General features: G+C 41.6%; 1 pseudogene across 1 annotated transcript; it reads right to left on the bottom strand.

The window, feature by feature from the left end:
- Positions 1-6,060: 6,060 nt before the first annotated feature.
- Positions 6,061-6,393, bottom strand: LOC308429610 (gamma-aminobutyric acid receptor-associated protein-like; annotated as a pseudogene). The gene has a single exon. The product of its transcript is annotated as a gamma-aminobutyric acid receptor-associated protein-like (transcript).
- Positions 6,394-6,714: the final 321 nt, after the last annotated feature.

The raw sequence follows: 6,714 nt of genomic DNA on the forward strand, positions 1-6,714 counted from the left end.
GGGAAACACAAGTATAGAGCTATCGTGTTTGCCTTTTGCTTTTTAAAAATAGTCATTTTGAAAAACTGGTGTTTTTACAACACACAGCCCTCAGTGCATCTTGGGCCCTTGCAGCCTGACTGTTCTGAAGTCCAGGTCATGGGTTGCAACTCCCTCACCATTTCCCAAGAAGAAAATTCAGAAACAAGCATGGGTCATTCAGCCTGTCTACTTCCACACAGTAGCTGGCCCCCATGCATTTTATTTCTGGAAAACGTAGCATAACCACCAGACACAGCTGATAGTGTGTTTCACTATCATACTTGGGATCAACTGGATTATCTCTGGTTGGATAAATGCCAATTCTCTCACAAAGTATAGAACATTGAAGTTTGAGAAATAAAAAGAACAGAGGAGGTAACCTGCTATAGGGAAGGAAGCAGAGACATTACCCATGGTGGTCATTTTATAGAAACACTGATTTGGGCTGTGCGTTGTGATGGAAAAGCCATATAGAGCTTCTTTGACAGGTTTTATCCATCATCCAGTGTGTGTGTATGTGTGTGTGTGTGTACATGTCCTGAAACCTGTCATGGCAAAAATAAGGTTTAGGGTGTTAACAAAACTGATTACAAGCTTTCCAGGGTTAGGAATGGGGTCATGTTATGTTACAGTTTCCAATTTATTCCTACATAAAACCATTCATCTTAAAGGGAATCTGGTTAAGACATGAGATGCTCTTAAAGGAAGGTAAAAATCACAGGATACTGTAAGAAGAGGTTCTATCTGTAGCGATCGCCTATCTCACTAGCAAGAAAGACACGCCACAACAGGATCCTTCTACAGGCGTTTATTATGGGTTTGATTGCAGTTGCGAAAGACCCCGAGCCCAGAAACCAACCCTCCTCATATATGCTTAGGAGGACTGTGTCGCTACCTGATTGGTGCATTCTGTATGCCCTAATTAGCATACTTGGAACTAGAGAGCAAGTCAGCATGAGTCAGCAAAATAGGCATATGTGCATGTGCACTTAGGTTGTTTATCTCAAAACTGGCCGTCCTCCCTTCGAGCTGAGCGCCATCTTGTAATGGCGAATGCGGTGGCTTCCCACACTATCTTACAGGGAAGCTCATTAATCTCAGGAAGAAAACAACAAAGATTTTAGGAAGTCCCTGAAGCTGACCAGATTCACTAGGCTCCTCCCTCCTAAACCATATTGAAGCAATAACGATTGCTGAGACAAGTGGCACTACCTAGAACACTCCCATTAACCTGACCTCTCTAGAAGAGAGATTCAGCCGCTGAACTGCCTTGAAGAAGCAGAGATGATGCAAGATTTCTGGAAAACTCTTAGAACAAAGAGATCGGCCTAGAGGATAACTCTAAGATCACCAAAGTTAGCTAAGTAGACAAGACAAGCAACCTGAATGAATCTGAGAGCATCTAAAGTTCCTAAAAAGGGTTCATATTAGCTGAGCTACCCAGACAGGACACTGCCATCTGTTAATTTTCCCTGTAGGTGTATAGTGTGATCTACGGTTCCTTAAGTGTCACCCATGCCCATGTGACTTTCAGCAATGCAACTGCCTGAGTCATTTCTGCTGCTGTAAATAACCCCTCACAAATATTCTTATGACTAAACTGAAATTCACTGATTCACCAAGTTGGACATTAGTGGTACCTGTACTTTGGTCTGCCATTGGTTTTTGTGACCATTACTTTCTGGGGTGAGTAGATAGTTGTTAATATTTCTGCAAGAACAGTATGTCACAACAGGTTACCAAGACTGGGACACTGGAGCATTAGTATGCACAAGGGGCATTTCTGAAAGACAAGAGAAATCCAGAACCCATATGTGTTTCTCTGTGATTGTCATGTAGATTTGTTTGGGTAGAACCATGGACAGGTTCAGTTTCAATGATTCAACCTCAGAGGAGATCGCACAATATAAAACCAGAATCAGCATTCATGACACATGCTCTGATTGTACGGAGAACCCAAAGTATGTGCTGTGCTAGTAAACGGCAAATCAATGTTATCCTAGCATTTAATTAAATAACAGATTATTGGCTGCTATAATACCAGCTCTGCAAAGCAGCTCCAGTGGGCCATTTCTGGGCAACATCTTCATGTTTCAATATCGATACACTGACTTTTATTAATGCTGAATCACAGGAACATAGAAAAAGGATTTAATATTATATGTCATTTAAAACACTCATTAATCTAGTATACACCTAGGCTTTCCCTTGACCAAACATTGTTTTATTTATTTATTTATTTATTTATTTATTTATTTATAGATGAACCAAGTTATCTTTAGTATTCCTCTGCAATTTTTTTTTCTGAGTTTTGTTAAAACATCATGAGGCTCTGGTTTTATGGTTTACATATCTTGTGTCTCAGACTTGAATAAGACCTGACCTCTCATCTCCTAGAGAGTCCTGACATACAGAAATAACTCTCAGAGAATATAAACACCAGAAGTCATGGACATTGAAGTGATCTTATTGGCTAAGAACCCCCAAGACTGACCAAGATCTCTGCACAAAGATTTATTTGCCCCTAAGGGACAGAGGCAGGGACTAACAGACAAAAAACGGGAGGGAAAAGGAGAAGGGAACAAGGGAGAGGGGTAAAAAAAAAATTGTCTTGAAGGGGATACACAAAGGACTGCCTTTGAATAAAGAGACAGATATGGCTCATAAAAAATAGTGGTTTATAAAGGTACAAGGGGAACTCCCATGTTAGAATAATGTATTTAATTTTGATTGGGTATGTTAACTCAGTGAGCCAAAGGGGGCTTTTGATTGCTAGGATTCAACACTTTGATAGTTGGACCTTGGAAGTCAGCCTGGGTGGGGGGAGTTGCCAAATAAGGGAACTGACCTTGGTAACTAGCTTTATGTATGTTATTGAATGATTTTTAGCAATGTAGGGGGAGTGGGGGAAGGGGGCTAGGCCTACATGCCAGAGCCATGTTCAGGCCAACAAGAGTCCCTTTAGGCTTGGCTGTCAGAACTAAGCCTAAGAGCCCAGCAGAATATAATCAGACATATTGTCAAAGAAATAGGCTTTGGCTTTGGGATTTACTCTCCTAGCATTGTTCAGCATTGAGCTTTGTAGAAGTCATCCGAGGAAACTTTTCTGCAGGATCGTGTCTATATACCACTGGGGAAGCACACTTCATTCACATGTTGTAGAATCCTTCAGGACTTAAAGCTGCCATGCTATCTTCAAGGCAGCAGACTTCAAATTCTAGCTAAAGTTGCCCATTTCCTATTACTATTAGAAATGTCTTTACATTTCAAAGAAATCTACACACAAAGAAATGCTGTTTACTTAAATGGTTCTGAGACACAAGCACTTACTATCTATGCAGATTTCTCAGAGATGAGGAGGTCCCATTACTCACCAGGTCAACCAGATGGCTACTCTGTCACAGAGACACCCCTTACACCCCTCCTCCCATGCTCACCTAATAAAACTCAAACTGAACATGGCCAAGTCATCCCCTACACTCCCTCATCTACTCAATCCCTGGGGTAAAGTCCTTGGTTTTCATGTGGCAGCCAACACTGATGGAGAGGAGGGAAATGAGAAAGTAAGCATCATCTTCTGGCTTGAAGTGAAAGCAAACAGAAGCAGATATGGAGATCTTTCTTTTCAACAGCTAGACAATTTTTAGAGAATAGAATTTCTTTTATACTTCTAAAGGGCAGAGCACTGAGTAGAAGAGAGAGAGAAGTCAGTCAGATAGCTGTAAACACAAATGATAAAAGTGCAAGCACATCAGGAAAAAGAGCTGCCTTTGGCCTCACACGCCTAGCTCTGAGTCCCCAAAGCTCTCTGAGGTCAACTCTTCAATCACAGAGCAGAGCGGCAAGTTCCAGGTGCTCCTGAGCTATAGATGTGGACGGGAGGCTGCAGCTGGCTATGACATCATTCCCTGAATAACTCCGAGGCAGCTCTCCTCTCTCCTTCCAGACAATACAGGATAATTTATTTTAGGCCCTTAAATGGAAGTGATATGTACAGTATTTTATTTATTTATTTAACCAGTTACAGATATTGAGAGCCACCATGTGGATAATGGAAATTGAGCCCAGGTCCCATGGGAATAAAAAATGTCAAAAATGCTATAACTCTGACATGCATCTGCACACCTAATACCTGTTGTCCTCTAACAAAGGGGCTGTGGCTAACCTCATCTTTTTACGTTTCTGAAATCTAATCCTTGGCAGTCTTTTGAACTCCCTTTAAAATCCCAAGCACGTGCCCACATTGGCCATCACAGTGGATGTGTTTGTACTACCCCATCATTTTCAGCTTTGCTTCTCCACAGTGTCATGTTAGTTTTAGTCAAAGAATGTATGATATTTATAGCATTCTGTACAATATGCTACATACCAAGTTAGTGTACTTTCCTTCCATTTTAACATCTAGACAAAAAGATGAATATGTGTCTGTAACAGGTTTTTTTTTTTCTGTTTATTTATTTACTCAGTTAACAAGTAGTTGTATTTTTCCTAAAATGCCAAAATGTAGGAAATGTTCTTTTAATATCTTATTTAGGAAAGGTAAGGACACCATTGCTGATAAAAGCAGTTGCTTAACCATTCTGGCATTTGAATTTGTTGCTTTGGTAAAGTTCAGCACATTCACACGGGACTGACAAACCCTTCTTTTCCTATCAGGAGAACATTCCAACTATGGAAAATGTCTTTTCTGTATGGAAATGTGGTTTTGGTCACTTACAGCAGGAATAACAATGTGGGAGTCACCCCATGTGAGCCACATGACTAGAAGGAGACACAAGAAGGCCAACTCCAGATCTGAAAGATTCCCAGCTGTGCTTTTCAGTCCCATGAAGAAAGCCAGGAAGTCCCTCCTGCAATGCCTGTTTTACACCTATACTTGAAAATAAAAGGAAAAGAAAAGAAAAAGGGAAGGGAAGGGAAGGAAAACCCATGCTGTTTCATATTCAGTAATTCCACAACCTCCCTTAGCATTATCTTATCAACGTAGGGTATCAAACAAAGCAGACACATGGCTCAGAGGCACAACTTGGTACACACTGAACTTCCAGGAAAGCAAACAGTGGATATAAACATTGGTACTCTAGAGTCTGAAGGACTGATGCTCATGATTCTCAGTCTCTTTGCTTCTTTCTTCCACCCTCTATCCATTCTTTACTTGGACTCATCTATTGGTTGCGGGTTCTTATTATTTTGATCGTTGAACTTGCAGCTCTAAGCTGTCCAATCATCCTGTCCCTCAACTGTTTGAGCATGCTTACAGTTTGCTGTCGGGGCATCTTGAGAATGGCCCTGTAAGTATTCTAAAGATTCTAACACCCACCACCTTTGTGTAGCCATCTGTCCACCGTCCACCCTTGACCATTTCTCTCCAGGATTAGCTTCTTCTCTCTTGTGTGACCAGGAACTTCTCTGACTGTTGCTCCTTCACTGCCCTGAGCCTGCAGAAAGCATCCTATGGTGGGGTCTTTACCTGCTTTCACTGTTGACTCAGAACAGATACTGATGGAGGAAGAAGTCCCAGGCTCAGCACCACGATGTCCTTGGTCCTGAGGCCACTGACTTGGCTTGCTTGCTTTTCTTCCTTCCTTCCTTTCTTCCTTCCTGTCTTTTTATTTTCCTTTTGTAAAATTCAGCTCGGTGGTTTTCTCCTTATTGATGTGCCTCCTGCCTCCCCCACCCATTATCAATTCCTTCCATCTGCCCACCAAAAGGAAGGTAGTGGAAGGAAGGGCTGAGCCCCCAGTGGGTAGTTAGAAAAGGAATAGAAACCAATACAGTCATCGGATGTATCCAAGATAGACAATCAAGACGTCTAAGGCAGAGTGGGAATGAAGGGAAAACAAGGGGAAAGAGAGAAGAACATAGGCTACATCTACAATTACCCCTCCAGCAGAGAGGGACTGGAGAGACAGCCTCACACATTAAGTGTGAGTTCTGAAGAAAGGAGATGGTGTTTAAGCCTGAAGGGAGAACCGGATGTCAAGGAAGGAGCACCACCTCTCCTGGTAGAATGAAACCCCCACCTCAGGTATAGCAGCTTCACAGACAGTAGACACTTTCATCCCTGTAGGCAATATATAGAAAGAGGTCTTCTTTACAGTGTCCCTGGTATAGCTGACCCATCATGGCACCAGTGGGTAGAATGACATTGTTGACAAAGCAAAACAAGGCATCTTCATTCAGCACAGAGATGAATTCGCTTCCTGATCAAGGCATAGTAAGATCAGAACGCACCAGATATTTCTTTTTGTCTAGGTCTCCTATCAGAGCTTTGGGAGCTTTTTTCACTATCACTGGGTATTTCTTTTGGATTTTCTGACCTTCAGTGTGGTGCTTCTTAAACAGATGCTCCTCTTTGTACACAAACTTCATTCTCCCAAGAACAGAGCTGGACCAAGCTAGGCTGAGGGAATGGAGGTGCGGGGATTGGGGGGAGAGCTGGACTAGGCTTTTTCATTCTTAGTAGAGTTCACACTGTGTGATGTCCATGAATTTCCATTTAACTTAAAGGCAAGAATAGAGCAGAATATCTTTACCTAGTTTTGTTTAAAGCCAAAGTCTTGGCATGTATATCAAAAGCATGAAAGCTAACACTGAATTTGACCAAATGCAGGAGCATTTGGTGTTTGCATGTTTTGTTTTGGTTTTTTGGTTTTTTTTTTTTTTTTTTGTAATTTTTTTAAATTGCTGATT

This window comes from Micromys minutus, assembly GCF_963924665.1.
Source record: "Micromys minutus genome assembly, chromosome: 14".
NCBI lineage: Eukaryota > Metazoa > Chordata > Mammalia > Rodentia > Muridae > Micromys > Micromys minutus.